The following is a 13,361-nucleotide window of genomic DNA, read 5'->3' on the forward strand; positions in this document are numbered from 1 at the left end:
ATTATATTCCTTCAATTTAGTTGTGCAACTTATTCTAAAAATTTCCTAAAGTTTGTGTGTAAGCTTGGATTATAAAATAGATCCAAGGCTGGTGATTTGTCAAATGAGTATGCTAAAGAAGAAAAAGCAGTAGAAGATATTAAAAGGGGCACCTGAGTGGCATAGTCGGTTAAGCGTCTGACTGTTGGTTTTGGCTCAGGTCATGATTTCAGGGTCGTAAAATCGAGCCCTACATCAAGCTCCACGTTCAGCACTGAGTCTGCTTGAGATTCTCTCTCCCTCTCCCTCTGCCCCTCCTGATGTGCTCTCTCTCTCTCTCTAAAATAAATAAACAAATCTCAAAAAAGAAAAAATTAAAAAGCAACAGGTTTTAATTATGAAATATCAGATTAAGTTTATACAGAGATGGAGGAAGCCAGAACATGAATGTGGATTGGATCTCAAAAGAGGTAAAATCATTTATGTGAATGTATTTTATCTAGAAGAAAGAGAGGGAGTTAATATCTTTCTGGGGAGACTTTGGAGTGTAATATTAGGAGGGGCTAAGAAGGTTGAGTGAAAGTCAATAAGCAGATCGGGATATTCGTTATTTAAGAATGTGGCTGACTCATCTCTGTGAACAATGAAGTTACCAAGCATGATGGAAGGGTTTGTGGGGAAGAAGAAGGTTGTCTCATGAAGTTTCTACTCATTTTGCTGTATTATTCTTACAGGTCTTACTGACATCAAATGAAATCTTGTGGAAAAAAATCATGTTTCTGCATCTTTCTTTTCATTTACATTTTCTATATTTCTCCTGACTTATTAAAATAAAATCATCATCACCATCATTATCATAATTATATACTTGATATTCTTTTTTTTTTATTTGAGAGAGAGACAATGAGAGATAGAGAGCATGACAGGGAAGAGGATCAGAGGGAGAAGCAGACTCCCTGCTGAGCAGGGAGCCTGATATGGGACCGGATCCCAGGACTCCAGGATCATGACCTGAGCCGAAGGCAGTCGCTTAACCAACTGAGCCACCCAGGTGCCCCTATACTTGATATTCTTAATAGAAATACTTCTACTCTAATGCTATCAAGAAGCTTGAGTATTCTAATCCCATTTTATTTTTTTAAATTATTTTTAGTAAGGAAAAATATTTATATAGACTTCTTATACAGATTTATTTCATAATGTGTTATTATGTCTAGGAAATGAATATTTTGTAAAGACAATGGGATAGATAAAGGACTTAATTTTTTTAAAAATGACACTACTTTTCACATAAGTTCATCATATAAAATTATATATATATATTTAAATTTATATACATTTGGGCACCTGGGTGGCTCAGAGGGTTAAGCGTCTGCCTTCACCTCCGGTCATGATCCCAGAGTCCTGGGATTGAGTCCCGCATCGGACTCCCTGCTCCTTGGGAGCCTGCTTCTCCCTCTGCCTCTCACTCTCTCTGTCTCTCATGAATAAGTAAATAAAAATCTTTTAAAAAAATAAATAAATTTATATACATTTGTCTATGTGACCTATGCATTATGTCTTCCTCCTTTACTCCAAAGTTGTCAGCTATATGTGACAACTATATTTTTATACGTGGTGTAATTACATAGATATACATGTTTACATATATACATATAGAAGCTCTTAAATGTACATAAACATGAATATGTATGCATCATTAACACAAAACCCACATTTCTTAATCTGTTTTGGCAACTGAAGTCAATCCTCAAGATAAGCAAAATGGCAGGTCAGCTTTGAAACAGTCTAACCTAGTAACATAATTCACCAAATTGATTGCTGGTCAATTAAAAAAGTCATTGCTTTAAGCACTTTGTTTCACTAAATTATCATTAAGTTGTCCAATGTGTTTATTTCAATTTGTTCACTTGAACACTGGTAAGTAGATGTTTTCTAAAATTCAGGAAAATTGGAAACCAAGATCTAATTACCATTATGACAAAATGAAAGACATTAGTTTTATAATTGGCAAAATATCTTTTGCACTGTACTAAAATAAAGCTCTATGTTACAGATTGTGAAGTTGGCCATTTGAAAATTATTGAAAAATAGCACAAACATACATAAGCCAAATGCAAAAATGCCAAATCATATCAAAAAGCAAATACTGTATACATGTAAGTGAGATATTTTAGAGTGATGCTAGCATATTTAATTTCAAATGTTTCTGGTTCATGTATAAAATAAAGAAACTAAAAATACCTACAGTATCTAAATATAAAGCACATCTTTGATAATTCACAGGAAACATTTTCCCATATTTTCCTTTAAAGTAAAAACACAAAATGAAGATAAAGCATCATTGAAAACTGAATGAGGATATACAACATTTTCCTTTTCCCCTACACTGCATCTGTGTATCCCACGCTGCTCTAAATATGCAGAAATTCAAGAACTGTCCCCTGATTTTGGCTCAGAAACAGGCTGTCAGGATGAAAGAGGATTTGGATTTTAGCAAGACAGGCACTGTACTTGAAGATTAGCCATGAGCTTCAGATACAAGCCAATAGCAGCAGCTGGGCTTTTAAAGTCTCACGTGCTCATTTCATTTCTCCTCAGTGATTTATCTAAAATGAGTGAGGAAGAATAAATGATAAGGAAAGGAGTACACAAGTATCTTCATGTTGTTTTCACTGAATTGGAATCAACACATTTAATCATTTTTGTCATTCAAGAATCAGTAAATTTAAATATTACCATGAATATTTTGGACCACATCTCAGAAACGTTGTCAGACCACAAACTGCATAGATCATGTACTGTGTGTGTGTATGTATGTGTGTATGTGTGTATGTATATGCATACATGTGCACATACATATATAAGTATATACCATAAGGAGTTAAAATAATTTGGAAAAGTAGAGATATTGTATTTAATGCATAATTTACAATCTCTCTTGAATATATACCAAGACTATATAGCTTAATTATATGCACAGATACTGATAGATAACTATAACTGGCTGTCAGGTGTGATTTTAATGCCATACACACACACACACACATATGTTTTAAAGCACTGAGAAATTAGATGAATCCACCCAGGTTATCTCTCCATACCCCTTGCCTTATTCATCATAAGTTTCTTCATCATTCACTCAGATGGTCAGCAGTAATGACTTAGAGTAGGTAAAGATCCATTTATTTTATGCAAGATGACAGTCAATATATTAAAATAAAAATTATGTGTCTTAGAGTACCATCGGGATGTTAAAAACATTAAAAACATTAAAGAGATTAAGAAATTCTTGTTTTGGGGCACCTGGGTGGCTCAGTGGTTAAGCGTCTGCCTTCGGCTCAGGTCATGATCCCAGGGTCCTGGGATCGAGTCCCACATCGGGCTCTCTGCTCAGCAGGAAGCCTGCCTCTCCCTCTCCCATTCCCCCTGCTTGTGTTCCCTCTCTCTCACTGTTTCTCTCTCTCTGTCAAATAAATAAATAAAATCTTAAAAAAAATAAATTCTTGTTTTCTTAGGAATGGGAAAATGTTTGGAAACCTCTAGTTTGAGAAATAAAACATGTTTACATTGCAATGGATTGTGAGGTGAAGAAGAGTTTGCTTTGAGACGTATCTCCCAAGGATTTAAAACTTTGACACAAAAAATGGGAGATTGGAAGGAACTTTTTGACTTACTATTAAGTAAGGTCATTCTAGTAATGAAAAGTATCCAAAGCAGATAGAAGGGCTTGGGATGTAGAGCTCCACTGGTATTTAAGAATATGGCTGGGGACTATGCTGGAATTTAAAGTGGCATCTAAGTAGCTCAACGTGTTTAGCGGACAGTCAAAAATACGTAACGTCATTTCTTTCTTTCTTTCTTTCTTTCTTTCTTTCTTTCTTTCTTTCTTTCTTTCTTTCTTTCTTTCTTTCTTTCTTTCTTTCTTTCTTTTCTTTCTTTCTTTCTTCTTTTGACAGAAAGAGACACAGTGAGAGAGGGAACACAAGGAGGGGGAGTGGGAGAGGGAGAAGCAGGCTCCCCGCTGAGCAGGGAGCCCGATGCGGGGCTCCATCCCAGGACCCTGGGATCATGACCTAGGCCGAAGGCAGATGCTTAACCATCTGAGCCACCCAGGCGCCCCCATAACATGTCATTTCTAAAGATGAACAGATTTATGAGAGTGAGAGTGCACTCAATTTTTTAAAATTACCCAAACTCATGTTTTTCCATCTCCCTTTCATTTAGTGATGTTTGATATTATATTTCCAAATGATATGGTTTAATTTGCCATAAAAATTACTCCAAATGGTAATGTGTTGTCTTAAGAAGCAGAAGATATGGAAATTCAAGAAGATATCTGAAGTGTTTTTAAATCTGTGAGTTGAATAAATTTTGAAATCATTAAAAATAAAGTGAGAAAAATTCCTCCTCTCACAGGATTTATCATTACGGGAACATCTGGCATTTGGAATACAGATATTAAAATAAAATTTATGCAATTTTACAATATGATTCACAACGTATAATTGATTTTTTTAGCAGATTTTTCAAATTAGTCATTCTTGGTTTGCTTTACGAATATGTATTTTATATGACCAAACATTTTATATTACATTAAAAATACACTAATAAGTGAATTATATTGTGTGCTTTTAAAGAAAATTAAAAGTAACTTCATGGTATGAGGAAATTGGGGAAAACCAAAATAGGCATCATATTCAAAGGAGAAAAATATAATAAAACTCAAAATATGTATCATATTCTAAGGAGAGAAGTGCAATAGACAAAATATCCCCACCTGATAAAACCTTATTTCCTCTTTCTCAGATAAGCAGCTGTGTGGTTGTCATCGAACCTTGCTGTTTAAAAAACAAAATGCATAATTAGTGGTCATTAAGACACTAAGGTTATTTTCTGCATATGCCAGTCTCCTCCATGCCCCATAAAGGGGAATTCTTGACAAATAACAAGAACAGAAACGTTATATTTTGAGGGCCATGAAAGACTATGTCCAATCATAATTTAGACTGGATTTACTTCAAAGTTCTTAATTACAGGTCACTTCGTGATGTGACAGATGGTAGAATGGTAAAGTGGCTAACAAGACACAAAGACAGGTGGCCGAGGTGCTGAGGGAATTTCTTCTAAGATAATGTTAGTCTGGGCATTTTGGTGACATTGAGACTCTGGGGGCAAGATCATGGGTGGAGTCAGTGCTGACCTTAAATCATTTAAGAATTGATAATTGCCTTAAGTGTGACAATCAACTCTGTTACTTATAACCTTATAAAAACATGCTAAAAGTACTTTGAGTTATCTTTTGAAAACAAAAAAAAAATATTCCTCATGGCCTTTAAAAGTTTATTTAGGAATAGACAACTTAAATTTTATGTCTAGTGAACCAAAAATAAACACATAAAACAAAGTATTTGGAGAAATCAATTTGTATTAGCAAGGAAGTTTTTAAACACATCCATGAATACCAACATATTGTTAAAATTTATGTAGAAAATATCTCACAATTTCTTTTAAATTCACCTCTGGGGGCACCTGGGTGGCTCAGGCTTTAAACATCTGCCTTTGGCTCAGGTCATGATCCCAGGGTCTTGGGATTGAGCCCCGTATCAGACTCCCTGATAGGCGGGAAGCCTGCTTCTCCTTCTTCCTCTCCCCCTGCTTGTGTTCCCTCCCGCTCTGTCTTGTAATGCTCCAAATTCCACTAAACACTTCAGCACAGCAGTACTGCATAAATGCAAACTAAGAGACTATATAGTGATTTTGTGTCAGAAATAAGGATCTAGACTCTTGGACATGTTCAGTTTTATTTAAAAGTGTGACTCTCCTTTCAAAGCAAGAAATACTATTACTTTTTAACAATAACAACAATAAAAACAAAATGTGTTTATAAGTTCATAACAAAAGTACTAGAGAATGATTTGGCTATTGTATTACTAAAGGTGATGTGATTAGGCATAGAGAGGTAAGCAAATTAGAGGGACCAAATAAATAATTTTACAAGGATATGAAAAGAAATCTCCATTTTCTACTCTAGACATACATTAAATTAATTTTGAAACAAACAATGGCATTATTGTATTTTCATTTTTGAGTAATACTCACTTAAGAAAGACACTGGGGAAAACCTTTTCCTTTATTCAGGAAGAAATATTGCCTATCCCTCAGAGTTAATTGCTAATACTTTCTACAAAGGATATTTAAGGACTTAGCAAGGACCAATCAAAGGGGAAAAAAACAACACTACCTTGGCAAACTACAGTGTAATTGATCTTTTAAAATAAAATATAATAATAATTTATTTAGCATTTCAATTTAAAATAATGCAGATTTCATTGAATGTATTAGAATATGGCTAACTTGAAACAGCATCCTAATATTATTATCTTGGGAAAGCTCAAGAAAGTAATAGAAATTCATATATTAATTTTGCATGTATCTCGCAGTTTCTAATTTCTTAAGATATAAAATTTCTAATAAATTAAAAGTAATAATATAAATGCAGAACTTTTGAAAGATAATCACTAATCACTTCTCTAAATTAAAATTTTAATAGATCATATTTCCTTATTAGTTTATTAATCTACCTAGAAAATCTCTATTACAGAAAAATGTCATATAAAGCCATAGTAATAACAAACTAAATATAGTTGTTATTGTAGCCTAAGAGAGACATTCAACTGGTCTGCAAATATTAAGATATATTGTTTATTTAAGGGTATTATATATTCTGATTGGCCTGTGCTTCTTCAATGGTTGTTAAATATTATAAATATCTCTGCTGAATTTGGATGTTACCATGAAATGGTAGAGATGTTTTCATCTGTATTTTTTTTTTAGATTTTATTTATTTACTTGAGAGAGAGAGAGGGAGCACAAGTAGAGGGAAGGGGCAGAGGGAGAGAGAAGCAGACTCCCCACTGAGCAGGGATCCCAACGTGGGTCTTGATCCCAGAACCCGAAGATCATGACCTGAGGCGAAAGCAGACACTTAACCGAGCCACCTAAGTGCCCCTTCATCTGTATTTTATGTTGAATTCCAGTGTGTAGGCTTCCATCTCCTGCTAGGTACCAGGTAAAATAGATACCAGGACTGTGAATGGCTTTGTGCTGTAATGATCTAAGCGCACAATTCTCTTTTCCACATGAGAATGTATACTTAAGCTAATACAAATTTATTCATAAAGGAATTCCATGTTTTATGTGATAGAAGCCACTGAGTTGTCCCAGGTCTATAAGAAGTCATGAGTAAAAATATGGCATTTTGAAGTTAGAAAAGTAAAGTTAGGAAAGCAGCACTTTTTTCTAGCTGGAGAGTTTTCTCTCCTCTACCCAGAGAAAATCTCCAGTGCAATAAAGATCACCAGGATTTTCTTCAAGAAGTAGCTTACACATATCCCAAAACTTGGGGAAATATTTGGTTGAGATATTGTAATTATATATCATCACCTAAGACAAAACAATTTAATTTGCAAATTATTCAGAGTATTCATCCCCTTTACCCTTATAACAATTCATTAATATCCCTGGGTGGCATAGATTGGTTGATTTCCCAGAAAAAATATTTGGGGGCAAATATATCCATATTTCTTTGATAAACTCAGTTAGTTTATGTTGACTTTTTAAATAATAAGGAATATCAGGTATTATAGCCTGAACTGTATTCCCTCAAAAAAGATGTTGAAGTCCTAATCCAAGAACCTCTCAGAATGTGATTTTATTTTGATATACAGTTGTTAGGTGTAGTTGGCTAAAATGAGATTATACTGGAATAAGGTTGGCCCTTAATCCAACATGGCTAGTGTTTTATAAGAAGAAGTTCATGTGAAGAAAGAGAAACACTGGGAATATGTCCTGTGGTGATAAATGCAGAGATTGATGTTATGCACCTACAAAGCCAAGGAATAACAAAGATTGCTGGCAAACCACCAGAAGCTAGAAGAGGCAAAGAAGGAGTCCCTACAGATTTCAGAGGAAGCATGGCCCTCGCAATACCATAATTTCAGGCATCTAGGCTCCAAAACGGTGAGACAATCCATTTATGTTTTTTAAGCCAATCTTGTTTGCGGTACATTTTTATAGCAGCCTTAGGAAATTAATATTTATGGCTAAGAAAATGTTCACTTAATTAAAGCCAATGTTAAGGTATTATCTGTTATGCTACTTACGTTAGAAAAACTGTTTTCTGTATTGGTCCCTATTCCATAATAATAAGAACACATAAGTGGAATATAGGATACATGTCTTCCTTTTTCTATGTTTGTATGTTAAATTAATCTTTGAAATGCCTGAATTTATGTTCTTACATGAAAAGATCACAGAAACAAAAACAAAGCCCCCCTTCATTAAAATATTTCAAATTGTGACATGTCAAGAAGCCATTTCTCTAATTCTTAGACTGATGTGAAGAGCAGAACATTTAAATAGTTAACATTTGAAATGGTCTACTTATAAAGTATTTCCATTAACAAAAAACAGTAATAGTTCAATGTAGTTTATTCTTTGATTTTTTTATAAAATGCTCTATTACCAGGGCACCTGGGTGGCTCACTTGTTAAACATCTGCCTTCGGCTCAGGTCATGATCCCTGGGTCCTGGGATCTAGCCCGGAAGTGGGCTCACTGCTTGGTGGGGAGCCTCGTTCTCCCTCTCCCCACCCCTTACTCATTCTATCTCTGACTATCTCTTTCTGACAAATAAATAAAATCTTAAAAAAAATTGCCTATTACCTATTAGGCCCTTAGTAAATGTTTGTTGAATATATAATTGAATTAAAATATGAATGCAGGTAAAACAAAAAATAACAAGTAGTAATGGAATTATGTTCAATATCTGCTTGCTTTCATAAAATACAGAAAGAAAATAATTCAGATAGAGGCATTATCTGTTTTTTAGATAATGAGTAGAGTTTGAAATGTAAACAAGACCTTACTCTATTAATTTTGTTTGCCTCTAATTTTACCATTGTAGTTATATGCTTGGGGAGAGAAACCTTGATCATCTTCAAATTATTCTAGGGGTGCTTGGTTGACTCAATTAATAGAGCATGTGACTCTTGATCTTGAGGTTATAAATTGAAGGCCCATGTTGGGTGTAGAGATTATTTAAAAATAAAATCTTAAAAAAATAAAAGAAAATGAAAATCCCCAAATACAGATTGTTCTAGTATTTTTATGTCAAGAATGCTCACAGTTAGAAGATACCAAACACTAAGTCATTAATAGCATCATTTGTTTGGAAATGAAAGGAAATTTACCTCTAGATTTGAGTCACAAGTGTGATCACAAAATAATTTGCCCACGAAGTGCTAAAGCAGTGCCTCACAGTGGAATGATCCTGTTAATTTGGGTTATCCATGGATGGAGCTCTGGAAAAGGTACGTACATTTAGGTTCTTTTGCTGACATATCAGTTGTTGGGTGTATAGGCTTTGTAGACATTAAAATATTTCCAATTTGGGGGTACCTGGATGCCTCAGTCTCCAATTTAGGGGTGCCTGGGTGGCTCAGTCATTAAGCGTCTGCCTTTGGCTCAGGTCATGATGCCAGGGTCTTGGGATTGAGCCCTGCATCAGGCTCCCTGCTCCGCAGGAAGCCTGCTTCTCCCTCTCCCACTCCCCCTGATTGTGTTCCTGCTTTCCCTCTCTCTCTGTCAAATAAATCAAACCTTTTTTTTAAAAAAAAGAAAGATTTCCAATTTAAAGTTAGGCAACTAAAATGATTTCAGGCAAGTTTTGAGGGAACTATGATTGTTAGAACATATTGATCTTTATTTCATTAGGAAGTTTATCCAAACATTTTTTTTTTTTTGCTTATCCAAAATTTTGAGAAATAAGCTTGCATATTTTATGAGCATTTTCCAAGATAATTTCTCTGACATTCAAGGAAATTGATATGATTTATCTTTTTTGCTTCAGTCAAAATGATATTTAAACCTGATAGGAGAGAAAAAAAGCCTAAAAGATTGCAGAGGATATATATGTATACAATAATTGGAACTTCTAATAATTGAAACTCTTTACTATGATATACCAAGAAAGAATTAACTTTTATCACACTTTTAAATCCAGGAAACCCCCCAAAATGAAAAGATATTGATTTTTATTTTTTTGAAGTTTCAAATAGATTAATCTGTCACCCTTGATGGAGTGCTATCACTAATGTAGGTGAAAGGTCGTCCATTGCCTGGCATAGAGTGCCATTTTGTGTCCCAGTCTAAGACACACCCTTGTATGTCTCTCAAACTACAAATTTTGATCTTTATTCTGCTTCTCATTATATTTAAACTTTAAGCTATTTTTTTATGGGGCACCTGGATGGCTTAGTCAGTTAAGTGTCTGCCTTTGGCTCAGGTCATGATCCCAGGATCCTGGGATCGAGCCCCGCATCGGGCTCCGTGCTCCACGGGAAGCTCTCTGCTCAGTGGGGAGCCTGCTTCTCCCTCTCCCTCTGCCTGCCCCTTCCCCTGCTCCTGCTCTCTCTTTGTGTCAAATAAATACATGAAATATTTTTTTAAAAAAGATATTTTTTCACAGTTTCTAACCAACCAAATTTTCTCCTACTTCTGAGTATATTTTATACTTTTATTATTTCTTAATAGCAATTCATAAGTATATTGGGTTTGATGCACAAAGAAGAGATGATATGTACTCAGCTGAGCATTTGAAACTAGTAGTCTTTTGAAAGGTTTAATTCCAACATTTGATAAAAGTCATAAACTTTGACTGCCTGGACTGGAATCAATACATATGTATTAAAACCAGTTGTAAGCTACTCCCTGATCCTATCATTCCAGAGGCATCCTGTCTCTAGTTCCATCTCTTGGTGTTTCAAAACACTCTCCAAGTTGACCCAGAGGAGTTGTGTTTCAAAGTACAAAATGATGTACTTGAATGTCATATAGCACTTAAAGTCCATGGATTTAATCTTGGGCCACAAAGAGAGAAGTTACTGATTACACAGAGTTTATTCTTTTTATACCTAATTGACTTTATTATTGACATAAAAGCTTTTTGGAGAATCATGACCTTTTGTGCCCAATTTAAAGCAAATATATTTTGTACTTTTGAACCAACAAGACAAAATAATTTCTGCAGCTAATGAAATAAGATCAGTTGTACTAATACACACCTAATGCAGAGGATGTGCAACTGACCGAGTTTTAAGAAGGTGATTTGCTATCATGTCAAAATATATTTGTAGGTCAACTTTGAACAATAACTTATCCCTTTGGTTACTGGAATCTTACATTTTTACTCGTGAAGGCTCTTGACAAATTGGGAAGGAGAGAAGCACTTTGCACTTAAACACTTTTCACATCTTTCATCTTTTCTTCTGTGTGAGACTACTCAAGTTGTCAGGCACAGATATAAACAGACTTTATTTTATATAATGATTTCTATGGTCCTAAAAATAGCAAACCTCCCTGCTTGCCAGTATGTGAGGAGGCAACTACAATTTTCTTTTAGAATCACGGTGTCAAAGTTAATATTAACTGGACTTTAGTTTCTTTTAAAGACATCTATCAAGGAGCCTCTGATCTCTGTTTTGGGGAAATTAACACAAACATTCTGGATGTGTAATTCATAAATCAGAAACTAAGCTGTTTCCAAAGGTTCCAAGATATGAATTGATACTGAGATTTGTTCCAAAACCATGATGAACTTGGGTGGTTAGTAAGTACTGTGGCCATATAATTTGTCATCTAAACCTGCACATTTTGGAGTGAATGAGGACATTATTAATTGTGCAGGAAAACAGCCATAACAAAAATGTCTTGGGCAAGGTAGAATGCATGGTCACCTAATTTGTGATTTCATGAATGCTGCCAGTAGCAAGAGAGCTCTGATGAGTTTTGTGTTCCAACAGACAGAGCCATAAAGTCTTGAAGAAATACACCTCAGATCAAGAGTTGCAGGTCAAAGTTATCTTTCACAATTTGATCTTGTGTATCAGTTTGGACCAAATTTGATATTTGGTATAGTTGGAGGAGCTATTCAATCCAGATTAATTTAGACAAAGTTGGTTGCTCAGAATATCTATAACCAAATGCTACTCCTTAATTTCTTCTTGGATCTATTTGATTTGATCCAATAGTATTAAAAAGTGTGTGTGTGTATGTGTGCTCACACATGTGTATGTCAACTAGTAGCTACTGAGATAATAATGTACAGAGATTATCTTGTTTTGAAGCTACTTGACTAATAAGAAAATAAGTAATGGACCTATAGGGTAAACACATTTAAAATTGCTTCCCATAATCGCTTCTCGGCCTTTTGGCTAAGATCAAGTGTAGTATCTGTTCTTATCAGTTTAATATCTGATACATCCTCTATCAGAGGACAATATATTAAATGGATTTTTGGAATTAGGAGATGGAATAGGAGCTTGCTCTGTCCACTCCATGCATCGACCTGGTATCGCAGTACTTCCAGGAACGGTGCACTCCCTCTGGGGGCAATAAAAAATTAAAAATAAATAAAATAAATAAAAAATAAAAAAATAAAAATTGCTTCATAGATACTTTGTTGTGGTGCCATAATATTTGGGATGTTTTGATTGAAAATTAATATTGTTACAAATATGTTATTAAGTAATATAAAAATGAAAATTAATATCAATTTGCTAAACTTAATTTTATCATATTATTTATATTTTAGCAAATGAAAAATAATGTGTTATGAATAGTCTTTCCAGATGTTAAACATATGTACAAATTCTAGTGCATACTAAACATAAATTAGAGATGAATCTATCTTTTATCACCTATTGCACAAGCTTTTTTTTTTTTAAAGCCTTACCTGAGAAATTGGTTAAAATTCTATGACATTTTGATAGAGCGGATGAGATAGAGAGAGCATGAGAAGGGGGAAGGTCAGAGGGAGAAGAAAACCTTTAAAAAAAATTCTTATGACATTTTGTATAGTCTACTCCTGAATTATGAGATCAGGAGTCTCACTCTTAGATATAATTGAAATTTAACATTGCTTTTAGTCTAAAGCAATTATAATTTAATAGGCTTGCTGTCTGGAAAAGAATCCCTTGTAAACTATCTTTACCTTCTTTTATAGTGCAATAATTATCATTTCTGTTTAGAACACATTTTAATAAAGTGGAGGGCCAATCTAACAGTTACTGTTTTTATTTCATAATTGTATGTGTGCATTATAATATATATATATATAATATACATATGTTATTTATAATATTCTGTGTTATTATTTTAAAAACTATATATGGAACATATTTATATTTTATAGCTCAATGTAGTTCATAGTTTTCTCAGTTGTCTCAGCCTATAACTGAGTAACAAAAATGCTTGAGATGAAATCAATTATTATCAGATGCAGATTAATCAACACCCAAAGTAAAATTTACTTTGCAAATT

The 13,361-nt window shown here is 34.1% G+C and overlaps 1 non-coding gene across 1 annotated transcript; it reads left to right on the top strand.

The window, feature by feature from the left end:
• The first annotated feature begins 12,233 nt into the window (after window positions 1–12,233).
• LOC113930095 lies at window positions 12,234–12,424 on the top strand. Its single transcript, XR_003522461.2, has one exon. It is a non-coding gene; the product is annotated as a U2 spliceosomal RNA (small nuclear RNA).
• The last annotated feature ends 937 nt before the right edge of the window (window positions 12,425–13,361 follow it).

This window comes from Zalophus californianus, chromosome 5 (genome assembly GCF_009762305.2).
Source record: "Zalophus californianus isolate mZalCal1 chromosome 5, mZalCal1.pri.v2, whole genome shotgun sequence".
NCBI classification, from domain to species: Eukaryota; Metazoa; Chordata; class Mammalia; order Carnivora; family Otariidae; genus Zalophus; species Zalophus californianus.